The following is a 23,838-nucleotide window of genomic DNA, read 5'->3' as shown; positions in this document are numbered from 1 at the left end:
CTAAAAGCTTACTGAGCTGAAAAGAAAGATAACAGAATTTCAAAGTGTGAGGTAGCTGGAATTTGTGGGGCAGAGGACCAGAGAAGCAAGAGTTATACAGAGAGAGAGAGAGAGAGCTCTACCCAGATATCTGCATAGTGGTCCCCTTGAGGTTTGGGCTGAATTGCAAGCCATGCAGACATACAGTGAGACAGACACCACAAGGCAAGGCAAAGCATAAACTCTTGGGAAAGGACAGCTACAAGCCTAAAGACTACCAGAACTCACAGTGTTTTAATATTTGATGTTTGAATACCAACCAGCTAGAGGGAAGCGACCTTGTTCAAAACTTTGGGCATGGAACAGAAATACCAGAAAGCCCATAGATGAGTAGCAAATGGGCTAAACTGGCCCTTGTATAAAGGCTCTTCTAGACTCATCTTCACAAAGTTTAAAAACAAGGTTCAATAAAATGAAGTTAATCCATAGATAAGCCAATCAACTTTCAAAACACAATCAACATAAAGTTTTTAAAGACTGAACAAAACCCAAACCCTAAACAAAGTGATGTTTACATGATCTAGCACTAAATAAAAAATTACTAGATATGCAAAGAAGCAGAAACAGTTAAGTCTAACCCAAAGAAAAATCAGTCAATACAAACAGATCCATAAATTACAGAGGATGAAATAAGCAAACAATAACTTTAAAAGAGATATTATAAATATGATCAAAGATTTAAGGAAACGTTCAACATAAGATAAAAACTAAAAGGAACGGGGGCACCTGGGTGGCTCAGTGGTTAAGCATCTGCTTTCAGCTCAGGGCATGATCCCAGGGTCTGGGATCAAGTCCTGCATCAGGCTCCCTTTGGGGAGCCTGCTTCTCCTTCCACCTATGTCTCTGCCTCTCTCTCTCTCTCTCTCTCTCTGTGTCTCTCATGAATAAATAAATAAAATCTTCTTAAAAATTAAAAAGAATCACACGGAACATCCATAGATGAAAAATATAATATCTGAAAGGGGAAGTTCACCGGATGGGCTCAGGAGCAGGAGATACTGCAGGAGAGAGGATCAGTAAACAAAGCAGCAGAAATGTTCCAAACTGAAGCACAGAGAAATAAAGAAAGACTCCAAAAAAAAAAAAAATTAACACAGCCTCTGACATTATAACATGTTTTGACATATGTTATGGAAAGGAAAATGTAGCAGAAAAAATATAGAAGTAATAGTGGTGGGGTGACTGGGTGGCCCAGTCAGTTGAGCATCCAACTCTTGATTGCACTCAGGTCATGGTCTTACGGTCATGAGATTGAGCCCCATGTTGTCCTCTGGGCTCAGTATGCTCCCCCTTTCCCCCTAGACCCCCATGCTCTCTCTCTCTCTCTAAAAAGTAGTAGTAGTAGTAGTAGTAGCAGTAGTAGTGGAAAATTTTCCAGATTTTCTGAAATGATAAACCCAAGATACAAGAAGCTCCACAAACACTTAGTATGAAAAATACGAAGAAAACAATGCAAAGAATTATTATAATCAAATTGCTGAAAGCCAATAAGAGAAAATCTTAAGAGCCCCAAGAAAAAGAGTCAGGATGGACAGGGAAAGAGAAAAAACAATTCTCACGTACTTGTCTTCAGAAACAATGCTAAGCAGGGAGACAATAAATGACATCTTTAAAATGCTTTAAAGAAGCAAAACAAGAAGACAAACCAAGTATTTTTTCAAACAAAATCTAAGATAACTGGTTGCCAGGAACCACAGGGAAATAGGAAAGAAGGTTCTCAAGCTGAAGGAAGATGGTTGCAGATGAAAACTTAAAATTATAAGACAAAATGGAGATAATCAGAAATGGCAAGGATTTAAGTAAACATAAAAATCTTTTCTTGTTTCTCAATTTCTTTAAAAGCTACTTGACCTTGGGCACCTGGGTGGTTCAGTTGGTTAAGTGTCCGCCTTCGGCTCAGGTCATGGTCTCAGGGTCCTGGGAGCCCAGTGTCAGGTTCCTTGCTCAGCAGAGAGTCTGCTTCTTCCTCTGCCCATCCCCACTCCCTGCTTGTACATACTCACTCTCTTTTTCTCTCTTTCAAATAAAGAAATAAAATCTTTTTAAAAGAGAAATATTGTTTTAAAAGTCTTAACTTATATGTGAAGTGGTATAGGATACTATTGTATAGTAAAATCACTAAGAAGACAAAACAATCTTCAACAAAGTATACATTTAATAACAGAACTTGAAAATACATGGAACAAAAACTGACAAAAAGAAGAAATAGGAAAATCCCCAGTTACAGTTAGAATCTTAAACCTTCCTCTCTGATAGAACAAATAGATAAAATTAATAATGGTATGGACAATCTGAATACTCTCAACCGTCTTTAACTAATTGAGATATATAAAACACAACACCAAACAACCACGGAATATACATTCTTTTCAAGTGCATATGGAAAATTAACAAGATAGATTATATGCTAGCCATAAAATAAGTCTCGATAAATGTAAAAAGTTTGAAAGTGTACCGAATATATTCTCTGACCACAACTTAATTAAATTATAAATAAAAAACAGGGCACCTGGATGGCTCAGCCAGTTGAGCATCTGAGTCCTGATTTCAGCTCAGGTCATGATCTCATGGGTTGAGGGATCAAGGCTCCAACAGGCTCCAAGCTTGGCGGGGAGTCTGCTTGGGGATTCTCTCCATCTGTCCCTCTCCCAACTCATGCTCACTCACTCTCAAATAAACAAATACATCTTTTAAATAAATAAATAACAAAAAGACATATGGAAAATTCCAAAGTATTTAGAAATTAAACATTTTTTTGTTAAACACATTTTTAAGTAACCTATGAGTCAAACAAGAAATAACAAGAGAAATTAGAAAATATTCCAAGCTAAATTATAATGAAAACATAAAATGCCAAAATCTGTGGGATGGAGCTATGATAGTACCTAATGGAAATTTATAACTTAAAATGCTTACATCAGAAAAGAAGAAAGCTTAAAATAAATTACCTAAGCTTTTACCTTAAGCTAGAAATAGAAATAGAGGAACAGATAAACCCAAAGTAAGTAAAAGGAAGGAAATAACAAAAATAAGAGCAGAAACCAATGAAACAGCAAACAGGCAACTGGAAAAAAAAATCAATAAAACAAAAAATTGATTTTTTAAAAAGATTGATAAAAGTTATAAGCCTCTAGCTAGGTTTATCAAGAAACAAAGAGAGAAAATACAAATTACCAATATCAGGAATAAAAGAGATATTGCCAGATCCACCATTATTAAAAAGATAATAAAGTAATAAAATGAATAAGATTATATCAATAAATTGGACAACCTTGAAAAAACAATTTATTTGAAAGACACAAAGTACCAAAAAGTATCAAAAGAAGAAACAGAAAATCTGAATAGACCTTAATCTATTAAAGAAATTCAATCTGGGACGCCTGGGTGGCTCAGCGGTTGAGCATCTGCCTTCAGCCCAGGGTGTGATCCTGGAGTCCCGGAATCGAGTCCCACATCCGGCTCCCTGCAGGAAGCCTTCTTCTCCCTCTGCCTGTGTCTCTGCCTCTCTCTCTCTCTCTCTCTCTCTATCTGTCTTCCATGAATAAATAAATATTTTTTAAAAATTCACAGAGATGGGAGAAGGAAGTATTTTAAGATATAATGGCTGAAATTATGAAACTACAAGTCCCTACTCCTGAGTAGTATAAGTAAAGACAAATTCACCAAAAAAATCCTAGCGGGATGCCAGGGTGGCTCAGTCAGTTAGGTGTCCAACTCTTGATTTTGGCTCAGGTCATGATGTCAGGGCCATGGGATTGAGCCCTACATTGGGCTCTGCACTCAGTAGAGAGTCTGCTTGAGATTCTCTCTCTCTCTCTCTGCCTCTGTCCCTCCCCCCCAAATAAATAAATCGCTTTTTTGAAAAAATCCTAGTAAAACTAGAAAACATATCAAACATAAGAATATAACCTTAGAAAGTTACCATAATTTCATTGCCTACAAAGAAATTGTAATCTGGCTGGCAGCACATTTCTCATCAAACTATAGACACCAAAATCAGTGGTGATTTTAATAATTAATTTAATAATTGGTGATTAATAATTTAAAATTACTTAGGGAAAAACATTCTCTAGAATTCTATACAATTGTCTATAATTCGATACTCTACTAAATTATCAGTCAAGAGTAAGAGTGAGGGTACTTGGGTGGCTCAGTGAGTTAAACATCCAGCTTTTGATTTTGGCTCAGGTCATGATTTCAGGTTCCTAGGATTGAGCCCCACAACATCAGGCTCTGTGCTCAGCAGGAAGTCTGCTTGAGGATTTTCTCTCTCCCTCCTGCTGCCCCTTGTCTCTCTATATATATTTCTGATGAATCAATAAATCTTTTTTTTAAAAAAGGAGTAAGAGGGGATCCCTGGGTGGCTCAGTAGTTTGGCGCCTGCCTTCGACCCAGGGCATGATCCTGGAGTCCCAGGATCAAGTCCTGCATCAGGCTCTCTGCATGGAACCTGCTTCTCCCTCTGCCTGTGTCTCTGCCTCTCTCTCTCTCTCTCTCTCTCTCTGTCTCTCATGAATAAATAAATAAAATATTTTTTAAAAAAGAGTAAGAATGAAATAAAGACATTTTCAAACAAATATGGAAAGTGTCTCACTCACTGACCTCTGCTAGAAGAATTACTAATGGGTATGTTTTGGGAAGAAAAACACACCAAAAGCAAACACAAGAAGAATAATTTGCAAAGACATTCATAAACATATATAAATAAATATTGACTAGAGGCACTTGGGTGGCTCAGTGGTTGAGTATCTGTGTCTGGCTCAGGTTGCAATCCCAAGGTCCTGGGATCAAGTCCTGCATCAGGCTCCTTGCAGGGAGCCTGCTTCTCCCTCTACCTGTGTCTCTGCCTCTCTCTGTATGTCTCTCATGTATAAATAAATAAAATCCTAAAAAATAAATAAGTATTGACTATAAAAACATTTTTAAAAAGTAGTATCTAATTTGGGGCAAGAAGAAGTAATTAAAAGAAGGTAGAAATTAAAATTACTCAAAGACATTATGAATGATAGGAAGGGATCCTAAAGTCCTTATGTTATCCTATAGGAATGTAGAGATACACTTACTAAGCATGTTAAAAAGATAAAAATAACCTTGAAAAGAAGAGAAGTAGAATATAAAATTTCTAAATGATTGGTAGGTTAGGGAGAAAAAAAATTAGATGAAGAAAGGAAGGGAGTAGGGGAGGGAGAAGCATGATTACACAGAGAAAGCATTACATGATAGAAATATATCTAAACATATTGGTGAACTAGTTTAGGTTCCCCCAGGAGCATAACCTGAAACAAAGATTCAAGTGCAAGTAGTTTATTTGAGACGTAATTCCAGGAAGCATTCCAGGCTGGGGAAGAGGAAAGCGAGACAAAGAAGAGAAGGCAGTCACAAAAGGATGTGTTGTGCAGCACACTCTCATTGTGGACACCTGCAGCTGTTGGAGAGATCTGAAAGTTGCCAGGTATTAATTCTCATGCTTTCACCCTAGACTCCTTGTGGCTGAAAAGTCTCCAGCAGTTAGAGAAAACTTCAGGCAAGGAGGCAAAAGTTGCCATGGATAATGACGATGAGGCTGGGCATCCCAGAGCTTCTACCACAATCAGCATTCATTATAAATGTGAAACAATTAAAACTGCCTCTAAAAGATACAGTCTACATGTTGGATTTTTTTTTTAAGGAAGAAAATTCCATCTATATGCTGTTTAAAAAGAGACATGCCTATGCCCACAAATAATCCCTTGCTGAGAGAGCCTAGAAGCAATGGCATCCCAGAAGCAATGAGCACACCTAGCCCAGATCTTGGTTTCTAATACTATTCTTTAATGAAAGGAACCTGGATTACTTGGAAAAATGACATACTCTAGGGCTAGGGCAGAAAAAAAGGCTGCTTCATTGGAAACATGTCAAAGGGATCCAGGAGACAATTGAAAAAGCTCTCAATAGTCCAAGTTGGAAAAAAGAAAATAAAGTAGATTGGATCATAACCCAAAGTATGAAATAAATACCCAGGAATCCATACTGACATAAATAAGTAATTAAATAAATAAATGGGCAGAAAAGACAAGTCTCCCATGTAGAAGAAATTAAAATAATGTACGGAGGTACTTGGCCTTCAAAGAGGTAGAGCATAGGTGTCCACCCCTTAGATGTGGGCTGCACATAGTGACTTCCTTCCAAAGAGGATAACATGGAAAGGATGGGGTGGGAGTAATTTTACAGTGGGAAATCCTGACAAACACTACCTCAGCCAAGTGACCAAGGTCACAGCAACAATAATAAATCATGTTGATATATATGCTCTTGATATGATGTGATGAAAATGACACTTTACCTCTGTGATCTTCCTCCCTAAAACCCATAATCCCTCTCTAATCATAAAAAAAAAAAAAAATCAAAAAAACCCTGTTGAGGGATCTTCTACAAAATACCTGACCAGGACTCCTCCAAAACTGTCTATGTCATCAAAAACAAGGAAAGCCTCAGAAACCATCACAACCAAAAGGAGTCTAAGAAGACATAACAACTAAGTATAATATAGTATCCTGAAGAGAATCTGGGACAGAAAAAGAACATTAGGTAAAAACAAAGGACAGGTGAATCAAGTATGGACTTTAGTTAATAATAATATATTGATATTGGTTAATTGTAACAAATATACTAAACTAATGTAAGATGTTAATAATAGGAGAAACAGTACAGAGTATAGGGGAACTCTCTGTACTATCCTTGTAATTTTTCTGTAAAATATAAAGCTGTCCTAAAAAGAGAAAGCCTTTTTAAAAGGATAGGAGGAGGCCTGTGAGGTACAGTCAGTTAAGCATTCGACTCTTAGTTTCAGCTTAGGTTGTGATCTCAGGGTCATGAGATTGAGCCCCACATTGGGCTCTACACTCAGCAAGGAGTCTGCTTGGGATTCTCTCTCCCTCTTCCTATGCCCCTCTCGCTTATGCTCTCTCTCTCTCTTGAAAACAAATCTTTGAAGGAGAAAACAAAGAAATCTTTGAAGGAGAGAGAGATCTAAGAATAAAAAGAGAGAATGGAAGTAAAAGGAGCAAGACAAGAAGTGTTACACTCTGACATGAGCTAGTGTAACATAAGATAAATGGAACTGGAGGTTAAAAAAAAAAAAGTATTATTAAAGGTCCTCAAGAAGTTAAAAACAGACCTACCCTAAGACCCAGCAATTGCACCACTGGGTATTTATCCCAAAGATAGAGATGCAGTGAAACAATGGGACACATTCACCCCAATATTCATAGCAGCAATGTCCACAATAGCCAAACTGTGGAAGGAGCCACGATGTCCTTCGACAGATGATGGATAAAGAAGATGTGGTCTATATACACACTGGAATATTACTCAGCCATCAGAAAGGATGAATACCTATCATTTGCTTTGACATGGATGGAACTGGAGGGTATTATGCTGAGTGAAGAACTCAACTGGAGAAAGACAATCATCATATGGTCTCATTCATATGTGGAATACAAGAAATAGTGAAAGGGACTATGAGGGAAGGAGGGGAAACTGAATGGGGAAAAACTAGAGAGGAAGACAAACCATGAGAGACTCCTAACTGGGAGACAAAGGGTTGCAGAAGGGGAGGAGGATGGCAAGTTGGGGTAACTGGGTGACAGGCATACAATGGGATGAGCACTGGGTGTTATACTATATGTTGGCAAACTGAATTTAAATAAAATTTTTTAATAATCCAAAAGGGAAAAAAAGTATTATGAAAGATAAAGATAGTCATTACTTAACAACTTAGAAAAATATGATCTCATGAACACCTATTAACATAACCTCAAAATATATCCTCTGTATACTTTTTCTCCAAAAGCTTTCATTCTGAGGTAGTCTCCCAAATAAAGCCCACCGTGTCCTCATTTTTCTATTACTTACCTGCTTCCTGTCTTAGAGGATACTGTGACCTACTGAGAAATACTCCAAGTTTTACTTTATGTAACTTTAAGTGAAATTATGAAATTACAATCATTCCTTTGGGCAAAAGAGAAAAGTCTTAAAGGCAACTCATATCGAGAATTACCAGGGATGGGGTACCTGGGTGGCTCAGTGGGTTAAGCGTCTGCCTTCTGCTCAGATCATGATCCCAGGATCCTGGGATACAGCCCTACATCAGGCTCCCTGCTCAGCAGGAGGCCTGCTTCTCCCTCTTCCTCTCCCTCTCCCTGCAGCTCCACCTGCTTCTGGTCTCTCTAATAAATAAATAAAATCTTAAAAAAAAAAAAAAAGAATTACCAGGCATATTCCATGTTTCTACCTGAAGTTTTGAGTTTATAATTTAACATCAGCCTGAAGTAAAAACTCCCCAACTCAATGGTTCTCTTGCTTGCAATCTCCTCCCTCTCCAGACGCTGCCTGAATTAAACTTTCATTTTATCAAGAGGTACACAGAACACAGTGCTTGAGGCTCTCAAAAACCTCCTGGTGGCTTCAGGTCCAGCAGGGATCATCCCCCCAGAGAGGGTCCTAACTTCAGCATCTGGAGAGGTCTTCTACAGAATGAAGGTTGGAGATAAACAGGGGGGGAAAAAAAGAGGATTTTTTTTTTAAAGACTACAGAAAGAAAAGAGGGACTCAGGTGGGTCAATGACTAAGTAAGCAAATATATTTTGCAGAGTTTATCAGGAATGTGTGACTTTACATTTACATGGATTTATAAAAAGAGAACAAGTAAATTTACCAAATTTCCTTTGGTAAATTAGAAAGTATGAAACGGTCCAAAAGTAGAGAAAACTGCTAAATACCCTGCTTCCCTAGACAGCAATGAACGCAAAAAAAAAAAAAAAAAAAAAAAAAAACACCACCTGAAGCCTGCCAATGTCAGCATTTTAAGATTTCCCCTGTGCTGCCAATTGCAAATGACAATGAGATTCCTAGTTAGGTCTGCAAAAGTTTGCTAGAATGCTAAAGCCCGCAGGTAGTCTTATACTGTTAATTCTGAAGTCAAAGGAACACAGTTTTTTCTTTCACATGCTAAGCAAATATTGGCTGGATTAATCTGCATTTTACAGTATACTTACATAATAATCACAAACAACATATATGTGGAAGAATGAGCATTTGTAACCATGCTTTTTTCATATCAAAGGGGTTTTCTAACTCAGAATCAGTTAGAAGAATTCATTTAGGGCAGGTCATGTGTGTAGGTAAGTTTCTAAAAGCAAAATTATGGACAGCAAAACTCATTTTACGTAATTTTTAAAAGACTGGTAAATAGTCTGATTTTTAGATTTGTGAAAAAGGGTAATTTTTAAAGTCTGAAATCCTTCCGGGGAAGGCAAAATTAACATTTATTAACTGCTTGCTAAAATCAAGCACTGTTTTATGCATAGTGCCCTATTTAACCCTCTGACATCACAGAAGCTACATATTATGAAGCCTATTTTATATACCACAACTCAGAATGGCTAAGTGATTTGCCCAAGGCACAACAGCTGGCAGATGAAGAATCCGAACTTGAATTCACATCTCCCTGACTCCAAAGCCTGTATGTACCACCCAGCATATAACACATACCGAGCAAAGGTCTGAAGAACAAATGTCTACAAGCCCTCATTTTAAAATTTTGTAAGCCCAGCTGGTTCAGCGGGTGGAGTGTGCAACTCTTGATCTCGTTGTAAATTCAAGTACCACATTGGGCGTAGAGATTATTTAAAAACAAAATATTTTTTAAAAATAAAAAAATAAAAAATAAAGACAAAATATTTAAATAAAATAAAATACCGTGAGCCAAGACTACCAAATAACTCCTAAAAACCAAGCTAGTTAGGCAGAAAGAGAAAAATATTTATTAATACTATAGCCATACACACATTTAGCTTCGGTTATTTTCAAAACATAGTTAGACTCAGTTCTTCTAGCACGTAATCCTGATTCACACATCCAGGATAAACAGGAAAATCGTGTTATCAGTGACTACCAAGAGTAAAACAGCAATGGGAAAGAGCAAATGGGCATTGAATTTACCAAGAGGTGCTTTGAAGCAAAGAGTTCTCCTAAATCCCTCTCTAATCTTTGTTCTCTGAGAATACAAAAGGAATGACCTTGTTTAAAAAAAGGAAATCAGGGCACCTGGGTGGCTCAGTGGTTGAGCATCTGCCTTTGGCTCAGGACGTGATCCCAGGGTCCTAGGATGGAGGCCCACATTGGGCTCCCTGCATGGAGCCTGCTTCTCCCTCTGCCTGTGTCTCGGTCTCTCATGAATAAATAAAAAAAATCTTTTTTAAAAATACAATTAAAAATTAAAGAGGAAAGCACAAAAAGGAAAAACTTATCTGCTAAATAATAAAGGCCCCCCCCTCCTTCTAGAAGATTCAAACTTGGAACCACAGAAGGGCCGCATAAAAGACAATTTTCCACACTCCAGGTGTATAAAGGTGGATTCACACCCAGACACCCCCCAGAGGTGTGGTCACCCCAATCAATCACAGAGTACATTTCCTGTATCCCACCCTCACCTGCGTCAACAGATTCTACAGACAAAATTTCTCTCCCATTGAACAAACTGAAAAGCTAGAATGTTCTGAGATTTATCTTCATTTAGTACTAGAAACAATTGTATATTTTTAGAAGGCTACAAAGAGTCAACATAACACCAAATGATGCATTTGAACACATTCCTAGTGCTAACGATCTCATTGGTACACCAAAGCTCCAAAGCTGTTCTTTCCCAGCCCTGCCCTTCCAAATGGCTTAAGTGTGTCCATCCAAACTGGTGAGGAGGGTGACTAAGAATCTCAGGTTCTTAGATTACAAATAATGTAAGATAAAGTATGATTCTTCTTAAATAGGAAAGTGTCTTTTTTGGAACTTCTAATCATTCGAAAAAAAGAACCAGCTGCTGTCACAAAGCTTCTAGAAACCATCCCCAGGGGCATAAAACTGGTGACATCAAAAATACTGAATTAAAAAAAAAAAAAAAAAACTAAGCGTAAAGTAAATGTTAATGTAATAATATCCAAAGATTCTGACATAACTAGAGGCAACTCTCGTACTTCATCAAAATCGAAGGCAGATGAATCTCTGCAGCCTATAAACTCAAGGCTGGGTCCAGACTCACCACACTGCAGCTGGAAACCTCTACACAGTGATATTCTCCGGATTCAGCTACTAGGTGGACGGAGACACAGTCCCTTCCTCTGTCACATTCGCCTACCAGACAAAGGCACAGAGGACCGCTGCTACTTCAACTGGATCAGTAAAATGAACTAATTATTTTTTAATAGAAAAGCATCACACAAACATGAGAAGATTTCAAAAACCGAAAATATTACAGAAGAAAATTAACTCCTAAGACAGGCAAAATATAAAATTGGAATACAGAAAAAAGTGAAGACAAAAAGCAAATAAGGAATCAACTGGTGAGAATTTTTTCCTATTTGAATCACCAGTTAGAAAAAAATTGGAATTTTTTTTTTTTTTTGAGAGAGAGAGAGAGAGAGTGAAAGAGAACATGGGGGGGGGGCAGGGGTGGAGCAAGACAGAGAATCTTAAGCAGGCTCCCCCAGCCAGCACAGAGCCTGACACGGGGCTTGATCTCACCACCATGAGATCATGACCTGAGCCAAAATCAACAGTCAGACACTTAACCCACTGAATCACCCAGGTGCCCCCAAAATTAGAATTTTTTAAATGTTGTTTAAATGTCAATTTTAGGGGCACCTGGGTGGCTCAGTGGTTGAGCATCTGCCCTCGGCTCAGGTCGTGATCCCAGGTCTCAGGATCGAGTCCCGCATCAGGCTCCTGCACAGGGAGCCTGCTTCTTCCTCTGCCTGTGTCTCTGCCTCTCTTTCTTTATCTCTCATGAATCAATAAATAAAATCTTTTAAAAAAAAATTCGATTTTAAAATAAGATTTGGGGATCCCTGAGTGGCTCAGTGGTTTGGTGCCTGCCTTTGGCCCAGGGCAGGATCCTGGAGTCCTGGGATCGAGTCCCACGTCGGGCTCCCGGCATGGAGCCTGCTTCTCCCTCTGCCTGTGTCTCTGCCTCTCTCTCTCTCTCTCTCTCTCTCTATGTCTATCATACATTTAAAAAATAAAATAAAATAAGACAGATTTTCATTTTTTACGAAAAGATTTTCATATATTTTAAAGCACAGAAAGACAACTTTTGAGAACAAGTAATGAGAGCCAAAACAAGCTAAGCACTCCTACGTCTGGGTTGTTTTCAAGCATTATACATGATGTTCCCACGTTCCTTTTGCTCAAGTCAGGGTCAAGCTTCAGAGTCCAAACAAGAAACCTACTTAAGCGCCATCTCATCACCAAATACTGGTAAAATAAAATCTTATAGTTTTATAAAATTTTAAAATATGTACAGGATGCTGGGCCCTCTTGGTTCCACCCCCTCGGCAGCACCTGCTCTTCAACATGACACACCTGGCTCTCCACCTGGCCTCGGTATACCTTTCCAGACTCGTCGCACCCGGACCCCTGGCCGCAGATGCTCAGCATCCTGCCCCCTGGCATCACTGTCTTGCCAAAATACAGGGATGGGCAAAGGTATTACAGACAAATGGAAAGCATAAGAAAGCAGGGCGGTAATGAGTCCTGATTTGCATTTTTTTTTAATGACTCAGGTCTCGGTGAGGAGAGTGGATGGGGGATGTTATATGATGAGCCCAAGTCGGCCTTTGTGTCGGGCCCCCATGTGGTTTCTCCACTGCAGGCTGGGGCCTGCTGGCTCAGGAGCCCACTGGGACCAAGCTCAAACTCTCACACATCCAGTCATTTACAAACAGTCCAAACAAACAGATTTTCAGGCATTTAGGGCCTCCCTGCCCTGCATCCACAAAACTCACCTGGCATCTGGAGGCCGCTGACAAGACTTCAGGTGCTACTGTCCTCTGGAGTACTCGACCCTGACTCCCCGCCAGGGCCACCAGCTAGACACATAACCCCCCTCTCCCCGGGGAGCCCCCTGCCCTCTCCCCTTCTGAATAGCAACCCCTCTACACACACACACACACACACACACACACACACTCCAACTGAAAGGGACTCCACAGCTGGGAAATAGAGAAGTGTCGCCCAGTAAAGCCAGTGTGTCCCACTGCCACCTTGTGGTCCCATCATTTCTCTCACTCCATCCCCCAAACCACCCCCTCCCGAGGCCCCTGCAGGAGGCGGCCTCCCAGATGACAGCAGCTTGACTAGAGTGGCTGGATGTGGGCTTGGAGCTCCAGAGGCAGATCTATTTTTAAAAATGGTAATATTAGCACACAGATAATGAAATTAGGCAAAGATGATGAGTATCCCTCAGAAAGCATCAGGCCAGGGGTGCCTGGGGGGTTCAACGGTTGAGCATCTGCCTTTGGCTCAGGTTATGAGCCTGGGGTCCTGGGATCAAGTTCCGCATCAGGCTCCTCACAGGGAGCCTGCTTCTCCCTGCCTGTGTCTCTGCCTCTCTCTCTCTCTCTCTCTCTCTCTCATGAATAAATAAAATCTTAAAAAAAAAAAAAAAAAAAAAAGGCATAAAGCCAGTCAGGCCTCCAGGCCTCAGGTAAAAAGTGGGGCTTCTGTGGTAAACACGGAAGTCCTACCCAGAGGGGAGGGCTTGGCACATGGGAGAAGCTCCACACCCTTTAAGCCAGTCCCAGACTCCTTTCAAGTCAACATTTAAAAAAAAAACAAAAAACAAAAAACAAAAGATCTATTTGTGTATTTGAAAGAGAGAGGGAGAGAGAGCAGAAGGGGAGGGACAGAGGGAGAGGGAGAGAATCTCAAGCCGACTCCTGGCTGTGCACTGAGCCCGATTCAGGACTCAATCCCACAGCCCTGCAATCACCACCTAAGGTGAAGCCAAAAGTTGGGCACCTAAAGGATGAGCCGCCCAGATGCTCCTCAAGTCAACATTTTATATCAGGTTCCTGTGTCCTATATACAGACACATGTGAAAAGAGTCACGGAAACAATTACCTTCACTGAGCCATGTATTTGGATTTTCTATTTGTTCCTCTATTGTAACGCAGATCATAAGCCTTTGAATTGAGGTCATGATTCACCAACGGAACCAGCTGGCAGTTTGAAAAACATTGCATTTAGTGAGGATTGTTTATTTTTCCTCTTGATTATCTTTGGATTGAGGGTGAGAATGGGGGGAGTGATTTTTCTAGAAGTTTCCCCCTTTAAAAAAAAAAAGAGTTATTTATTTATTTTGGAGAGAGAGAACACACTGCAAGCAGGGGAAATGGGGAAACAGGGGGAGATAATCTCCAGCAGACTCTGTGCTTAGCACAGAGCCCAACATGGGGCTCAATCTCGCAACCCCAAGATCATGACCTGAGCTGAAATGAAGATTTGGACACCCAACCGAGCCACCCAGACACCCCTGAACACTTCCCCTTTTTTTTGTCCATGTTGCTGGTCAGTCTCAGTTTTTCTAGGAAGCCCAGTTTTTCTTGGATTTGCTGGGGCTTCTGAATGCTGAGTAAATGGAGTGGCTAGCCCTTCCTGGCTAGAATATAAGGTGGCCCTGAGCCAGAGGGAAAGACAAGTTGAGTGGATGTTCCCTCCCGGCAACCAAGAGACTCACAGAACCCTGGAAACCCACCACATAAACCTTTATAAACTCTGGTCACTGTCTTTTCTCCCCTGTGATTCCTCCAGGAACACCTCCACATCTTCTCAAGCGCCCTATTATAAGTGGAATTTAGAAGTAAAGGAAATTGATGGGGTGCCTGGTGGGCTTGGTCGGTAGAGCACGTGACTCCTAATCGCAGGGTTGTAAGTTCAAGTCCCACATTGGTTGTAGAGATTACGGAAAAAATAAAATCTTTAGGGGCACCTGGGTGGCTCAGTCGGTTAAGCATCAGATTCTTCATTTTGGCTCAGGTCATGATCTCAGGGTCATGAGACTGAGCCCCATGTTGGGCTCTGCTATGAATGTGGAGTCTGCCTGAGATTCTCTCTCTCTCCCCATCCTCTAATAATAAAATAAATAAAATCCTTTTAAATATAGAAATAAGGGAAGTTGCTAAAAAAATAAAAGAAAAATTTGAGATGCATTCATATACTCTTTTGTATGTATCCATAGCACATAAAAGCAAATATATACAAGAACTTTATCAAAGTTTAGTTAGTAAAGATGAGAATCTCAATATTAACTTAATTAACGTTACTGGGAACAGAACAACGATCCAGATGCTCAAAAATTTCTCTTTACTTTTGTTTAGAATGAAAACATTACACAGAAAAAGGAGATTCTGTAAATAAATACAACAGAACAACTGACCTACAGCTTGACTCCTCTGCAGCCCAGAGAATCCATATTTCGAGCACAATGTATTTTATGAATAAACTTCTCCACTTTGAAAATTGAGTTTTCTCTTTTTGAAGTACAGCTTCAAGCAACTACAAGTTTCCATCCTGCTAACCCGAGGCAGCCGTTGCTTTTAACTTCTATCTTTTATTTAAAAAACTTAATTGGAAGTTTTTGTAGCCAGAAGGAGCACTTCAAAGAAAAGGGAAAAAAATGCCAAAAATTAATACTTTATGTCAGAGGTTAGGAGGGAAAGAAACAAAGATTACAGAAACGAGGGGTTAATGGTGTATAGGAACGCGGTGGAAGAAGGAAAGAAGGCAGGAAACGGACTGAAGAGGAAGAAAAAGAAAAACCTATGACATTGGAAACAAGACGTGGGGTGAGACTGTCCTTCGTCTGGGCAGACGAGACAATACGAGGCTCAGAGCAGCATTCACAATCTCCCCTCGCACAACCCAAAGGCCCTGGGTGCGAATCCCACCCTCGCTCAAGTCATTTGCTCCTGTTCCCAATTACATACACATCAAGGGACCAGAGCTCTTCCTACACTGTAATTTCTAGCCATTCCTGTCACTGCAGACTCGAAATCCACTCTGATGAAACAGTGCTAAAACTCCAAGTGTGATTTCGTGCTCTGCCTTTGAGGATGAAGGCTCCGGACCAGAGGGGAGAGGGACCAGGTCCTCATCCCATCTCTGCCACCTGCTGATGAGCGACTTTGAGCAGCCCCTTCCTTTCTGCAGAGCTCGGTGACGTCATGGCAAAGTGAGGAGTCTGGAGGAGATTCTGGAGCTTTCTTCCAGCTCTGATAAGCCATCGCTCTGTGACCAACAGCGAGCGAATCTCCCGTATCACTCACCAAGGATACTGATGAACAGGCAAATGAGAGGAGGATCCGAGACTTGCTCCCAGAGCTTCTTAGAGTTGAAATAAATAACAGATCCTACTCTTTCAAATGGGGAAAGTTTCCCATACTTGGACAGGCTCTCAAGACCAGAAAAGCTATAAAATCAGACCTCACTGGTCTCAGCCAGGCAAGACTTCTCGTACACAAAAAGTCATAACAGGGGTGCCTGAGTGGCATGGTCAGTCAAGCATCCGACTCTTGATTTCCACTCAGGTCATGATCTCAGGGTTATGGGATCAAGCCCCAGGTCAGGCCCCAACCCAGTGTTGCTTAAGACTCTCTCTCTCCCTCTGCCCTTCTTCACCCCACTTATGCTCTAATTTAAAAAAGTAAGTCATAAGAGCCCATTTTCCATGCTCTGCTTTATAAGGTGTTGCTCAACAGCCAATTTCAGAAGCATTTCCCAACATGACCTAATAGCCTCCATCTGTGATGAAGGGGTAGGTGACTGGAGAGACAGGGGGAAAGCCTGACAATGAACACTGAGCCAGCTTAAGAGGCAAAGGTATTGATCAGAGCTCCCAAGATGTGATTCTCGAGCCTTCCTCAGAGCCTAGCAGTAGACCCTGGCTTCCAGAGCAGTCTGCAGGCACCACACTGCCCTGTGGTGCAGCAGCAGATTCTGTCAGAAGCTGAGCTGACAACCAAACCAGAACAAGGTCACTAACAGCCCACACACAGAAGGACCAAGGTGGCCAGTTTGCCATTCCACAGTACTCTGTACATAAAATTGGCTGGCATGCAGACCCAGCTGCTTTAGGGACAAGCAAGTGTCCCAAGGGTGGCTAATTCATACATAGGCCAGGCCTCTTACGGTGGGATCGGAGCAAAATGACAAGCAAGGCCAATCAGGGTTGCTTGCTAGGGAATGTGAATGAGGACATGAAAACAAAGTACTTAGTGATGGGAGAAGGTTAAAAGTCAGGATGAAGGGGGCCAGAGAGGATGGCCCCCTGAATGAGTGTAGGGACCAGAGAGTGAGCAAACTTCATACAGCAAGCCTAGCAGCTGTAGCACACACACATGCATGCATGCACGCACACACACATACTCATGTACATGCACACACTGACATGCTAGACAAAAATGGGAAGGGGTAGTTTAATCTACAATGGAGTTCAACGGAAAAAAAAGAAGAGCAATTCCTACATCTCAGAAATACAGAGGAAACAAGAGTGAAGAGCATAAACTAAAGTTGCATAGCCTTGAAGGCAAATAACACCGATGAGATTATAGTGGGTCACCACACAATAATGAAAGGTGCAATCTTAAACTTGTACATACCTAATCCTGTGGCTTACAACATATAGAGCAAAAATTAAAGAATTACAAGGAGGAACTGGCAATCATATGCCTCTCTCAGCAAGTTACAATCAAGGAGACAAAAATTTTAAAGGATTTAGGAAGAACCATTTGGACAGCAGCTTTCTCTAGTGAACCAAAAACTAAGAAATATGTGCTATTTTATTCACATGCAGCATTCATAAAAACTGACCATTTAGGGGTGCCTCGCTGGCTGGCTCAGTCAGAAGAGCATGTGACTCTTGATCCCCAGATCGTGAGTTCTAGCTCCGCACTGGGTATAGAGATGACTTAAATAAATAAAACTTAAAAAAAAAAAAAAACACCCTGATCATTCAAAGATATAAGGCAATCATAACAAATATTAAACACTCCAAACCATACCTGCCTCAATCTCATTGAAATGTAATCAAGTTAGGAATCAAGAGTTAAAACAATAACTTAATAACTTTTTTAAATCTGCATATTTAGATATCTTAAAGTACCAGAAATACACAGGGGTCAGAGGAAAAAAAACTTCGTCATGGAAATTAGAAAGTTTGTAGAATGGGGGAAAAAAATGTTTAATTTAAATATAGCATGTCAAAACCAGTAGGATACTTCTACTTCCACATAGGATATAGAAAGTTATGAGACAATATTGTTCCCATCCTAACAAGATGAAGGTGGTTAACCACAAAATCATGGTCTTCTCAAGTACATCACAGAGTCAAGGATGCAATTAAACCTAATGAAATTATAAAAAAAAAAAAAGACCCTAATGAAATAAAATCCAAAAACAGACAAGCATGACTGCCTTTATCCTTGGTATAGCAGAGGGAAGCACAAGAGGCCTCCACAGATGGATTAGAAAAGCCCTGAACTTTCTTTTTTTTTTTTATTTATTTAATTGAGAGAAAGAAAGTGAGAGTGAGAGAGAAAAAGAGAATAAGAGAGAGAGAGGGAGCATAAGCGAGGGGAGGGGCAGAGGGAAAGCAGACTCTCCACTGAGCAGGGAGCCTGATGTGGGGCTCGATCCCAGGACCCTGTGATCACAACCCAAGCCAAAGGCAGATACTTAATTGACTGAGCCACCCAGGCACCCCAAAAAGCACTGAACTTTCAACGTATTCTAGAGATTAAACAAAGGTGAGCATGATAGGTGAGAATTCCTAACAGCACCCATATACAGAGTCTGTACCTATGACCAACTCTACTCCGTGGTCCTTTACCAAATGTGTGTAAGAAAAATTGGACCCAGGGCAGAAGAATCACCAGACACCTACTCTGAAGCATACGTGTGGGGCCTTAGGGCCCATGGAAAATTTAAAAATATCTAGCAGAGGTATAATTACAGTACAAGAGGCAAGGAGAAAGAGAAAAAGTCAAAACACATCTGAAGGAATATGACTGAAACTTTCCAAATTTGGTTTTTAAAAAAAAGATAAATTCACATATTCAAGAAGTTCGGCAAAATACAAGTAGAATAAATACAAAAGTCAAAACCAACAAACAAAAACCCTCTACACATATCATAGTCAAACTGGTGTAACCAATATTAAAAGGAAAAATCTTGAAAGCAGCCACAGAAAAAGTGGATCAGTAATTTGAATTACCATGCTCTTCTCATCAGAAACTACAGAGTCACAAGACAGGGAGACAACATCTTTTAAGGGCTAAAAGAAGAAAAAAAGGTTGTCCACCCAGAATTCAAGATCCAGAGAGAATGTTCCTAAAGAATAAAGTTGAAATAAAGACATTTTCAGATAAAATAGGATGATTACAGAACGAAATGAAAAAGTTATAACTGTAAAGCTTGTAGGAGCAATAGGAGACTATCTTGGCAAACTCAGGGTATGCAAATATTTCTTAAAAGAACACTGAAAATACTACACATAAAATTCTTGAGAAACTGGATATCACCGAAATGAGTAACTTCCATTCTCCAAAAGGCACATTAAAAGAAAGAAAAAGCAAACCACATACAAGAAGAAAAAATTCATAACACACGTATCTAACAAAGGACTCCTATCCAGAAGATCCATGCAAGAACTCCTACATATTGATTTTTTTTTAAAGTGGAAAAAATGGGTAAAATATAAATAGCTTTGGGGAGTTGTGGGGGTGGGGGCGCCTGGGTGGCTCAGTTGGTTAGGCATCTGCCCTGAGCTCAGGTCATGATCTCAGGGTCCTGGGATCAAGCCCCACATCCATCTCCCTGCTCAGCAGGGAATCTGCTTCTCCCTCTCTCTCTGCCCCTCCCCTGCCCTCCCCTCCACTGTGCTCGAACATTCTGTCTCTCTCAAATAAATAAATAAATAAATAAATAAATAAATAAATAAATAGCATTGGTTTGCAAACCAGCCTCCATAAGCAGAGGGCAGAAAGAGACAGAAGGAAAAGGAAGCCTCCCAGATTGGGAGGATGGCTGGTTCAATAAGCAAGGGCATTTACTTAGGAGGCTCGTGTTGAGCGGCTGCAAGCAAGTGGATCCTGGCGCCTGCCCCCCCCCACCCCTCCAGAATCTTCGAGGTTTATATAGAGGCCTTAACAGGGTTCAGTAACAAACCTTCCAGCCGATCTTAACACCTTACTCTCTTCAGGCTACATCTTTGCAACGACTGGCTGGGGAACAGTGGGCAGTGGACACTCCAGGGCCAGAGGAGGGGATGAGGAGCCTCCCATGGCCCTGGTGCAGCTAAATGGTCAACTGGAGGTCACATCCTCTTCGTGACCTCCTCCAAAACAGAGACACTTTACAAAAGAAGACACTCAGCCAGCCAGCGAGCACACGAGAAGGTACTTACCAGTGTTACTGTGCAATGCAACTCAACACCACTCAGAGATCACACCTCTCCTTCCATTAGAATGGCTAAAATTTTTTAATGTCAGAGAGGAAATGGGACAACCAGAACTCTGATAGACTGCTAGAAAGAGTGTAAAATGCAAACATCACTTTGAAACACTGTTTAGCGGTCTCTTGGAAAGTTAAACCTATACTACTCAATTGACCTAATAATTCTACTCCTAGGTATTTACCCAGGAGAAATGGGAAATAGAGCCAGGCCATGGCTCTATTGAAAACTAGCATAAGAACGATAATAACGGCAATGTTCCTAACAGCCAAAATATGGAAACAATCCAGACATTCCTGGATAGAAGAATGAATGAATGGTGACTTATTAACCCAAAGGAATACTATTAACAGTAGAAAGGAGTGGAACTACTGATACATATAACATAGATGAATTTCACAAGTATGCTGAATGAGAAGAATTCAGAGTAACAGAGTACAGACTCATGAATTTCAAGAGTTGGTAAAAGTTACAAATGGTGACAAAAGACAAAATCCTCAAGAGTAGCTGGTTCTGGGGAGGTGGGCTTGACCAAGAAGAAACATGAAATAACTTTCAGGGTTGATGGAAATGTTCCATAACTTGATAGGGTGTGTAGGTTACAGGAATATATGAATTTGTTAGAACTGGCCAAACTGTATACTTAGGATCTGTGCATTTCACTGAATGTAAAATATATCTCCCTTTTAAAAACTTGCAGGATGCAGAAAATTATACTTAGAGAAAACCTGTCACCTTAAATACTTGTAACAAGCTGAAAGATAAAAAGCATGATTCAACGATTCTATAGGCTCACGGGCACGGGTATGCAAATATACACACAAGTATTTGGTAAAATTCAAGAACCTTTTACAACAAAAATTTTTTTTAAGATTTATTTATTATTTAGAGATAAAGACAGAGAGAAAGCAGGCAGGGGGAGGCCTGAAGGAGACGAGACACAGAATCTCAAGCTTCTGGCTGAGTGTGGAGCCCCACACAGGGCTCGATCTCACACCCCTGAAATCATGACCTAAGCCGAAATCAAGAGCCAATGCGCAGCCAACTGAGCCACCCAGGTGCCCCTACAATGAAAACTCTTTAGCAAGTTGGGAATAGAAAATAAATATAATATCCTACTGCAAATGTAATATTAGAATTGAAATATTAGAATTCCCCCCCAAAAAAAATATTAAAATTCCCTTAATCATCAGCAACAAAGATACATGCATCCTCATTTCTGTTCAACAATGTACTAGATATATTAGCAGAGTAAAACATGTAAGATAAATAAGAGGAATAAAGCATAAAAGAATCAAAATTATCATTAATCATGTGACAAAACTGTCTAGATAGTAAATCCAAATTATAAGAATCCAGCAAAATTGTGCTTTAGATAAAAATGAATACACAAGGGGATCCCTGGGTGGCGCAGCGGTTTGGCGCCTGCCTTTGGCCCAGGGCGCGATCCTGGATATCCGGGATCGAATCCCACGTCAGGCTCCCGGTGCATGGAGCCTGCTTCTCCCTCTGCCTGTGTCTCTGCCTCTCTCTCTCTCTCTCTCTCTCTCTCTCTCACTGTGTGCCTATCATAAATAAATAAGAAAAAAAAATGAATACACAAGAAGCAATTTTATCCCTATATGCCTATGATAGCCAGACGTTTTCTCTTAAAAATATCACTTTATAACAATAAAAATATAAATAAATACACCATCAAAATACATGGAAGGCTTCCATGGAGAAAAGTATAAGATGTCATTGAGAAACATTAAAGAAAACTGGAAAAACATATGCCACATTTCATGAAAGGGAATACTTAATACCATAACCAAAATCAGACTAATTCTCCGATCTAATATATAAATGCAATTCAACTATAAATCAAAATCCCAAAAGGGATTTTCATGGACCTTGATAAGCTGATCCTAAAATTTATATGGAACAGCAAATGCTAAGAATAGCCAAGAAATTATTGAAGATGAACAAGAACATCTAGATATCAAAGACTGATAGTCAAACTGTAATAATTAAGACTTTGTGTTATTGAAGCAGTAAACCAATGGAATACACAAAACGAACATACACAAATGCATAAAAAGAACACACAGCTTAGGAGAACCTGTGTGGCTCAGTTGTTAAGCACCTGCCTTTGGCTCAGGTCCTGGTCTCGGGGTCTTGGGATCAAGCCCCGTGTCAGGCTCCCTGCTCAGCAAGGAGTCTGCTTCCCTCTGTCCCTCCTTCTCCCTCCGTCCCTCCCTCCCACTCCTGGGCTGTCTCTCTCAAGAAAATAAATAAAATCTTAAAAAAAAAAAGAAAAAGAAAAAAGAACACAAGACTTAAACATATGTGTGAATTTGACAAATGATAGAAGGGGCCCTAAAAAAAAAAAAAAAAAAAAAAAATCAAGGGAGAAAGGAAGCTCTTTTTTTTTTCTTCAACTTCAAATCACATTTTATTATTGGAAAAGTCATTTATATTTTTAGGATTGCTGTCAAATAAAATTTATTTTTTAAAAAATCTCAGAACATGTTCTAGAATGCTCAGTAGCAAAGATCTACCAATGTTACCCAAAACCACAACGAGATATCACCTCACACTGGTCAGAATGGCTAAAATTAACAACACAGAAAACAACAGATATTGGAGAGGTGTGGAGAAAGGGGAGCCCTCTTATACTGCCGGTGGGAATGCAAACTAATACAGCCACTCTGGAAAACAGTTCCCCCAAAAATTAAAAAGCATACGAAAATACTGATTTCAAAGGGCACATGCACCCCAATGTTTATAGCTGCATTATCAACAATAGGCAAATTATGGAAAGAGCCCAAATATCCACCAATTAATGAATGGATAAAGGAAGATGTGGTGTATATACAGTGGAATGTTACTCAGCCATCAAAAAGAATGATATCTTGCCATTTGGAAAGACATGGATGGAGCTAGAGGGTATTATGCTAAGCAAAATAAAGTTAGACAAAGACAATTACCATATTTCACTTATGTGTGGAATTTAAGAAACAAAACAGATGATCATAGAGGAAGGAAGACAAAAAAGAGAGAGAGGAGGAAGGAAACCATAAGAGATTCTCAACTAGAGAGAGTTGCTGGATGTAGGTGGGGCTGGGCTAAAATGGTGATGGGTATGAAGGAGGCACTTGTGATGAGCACTGGGTGTTATATGTAAGTTACAAATTACTAAATTCTGCTCCTGAAACCAATATTATACTGTACGTTAACCACCTAGAATTTAAATAAAAATTTGAAGCGACAAAAAAGAAAACCTATGTTTCAAGTTGGACCTATTAAAATCTGTATGCCTGTGCAACTCTCTTGTGTCCCATCCCTCTTTGGAGCTTTGTACTCTATCACTCAATAAACCTTGCTTTGGTGCCAAATAAAAAAAATAAAATAAAATAAAATAAAATAAAATAAAATAAAATAAAATAAAAAATAAAATAAAAAATAAAATAAAAAATAAAATAAACTAAAAAATAAAA

General features: G+C 39.9%; 1 long non-coding RNA gene across 9 annotated transcripts in view; it reads right to left on the bottom strand.

The window, feature by feature from the left end:
* Window positions 1–23,838, bottom strand: part of LOC144288108 (uncharacterized) — a 206,241-nt gene that overhangs the window by 131,439 nt on the left and 50,964 nt on the right. The gene's annotated exons all lie outside the window — the stretch shown is intronic.

This window comes from Canis aureus, chromosome 1 (assembly GCF_053574225.1).
Source record: "Canis aureus isolate CA01 chromosome 1, VMU_Caureus_v.1.0, whole genome shotgun sequence".
Lineage (NCBI taxonomy): Eukaryota > Metazoa > Chordata > Mammalia > Carnivora > Canidae > Canis > Canis aureus.
This window is presented reverse-complemented; position numbering and strand designations above follow the sequence as displayed.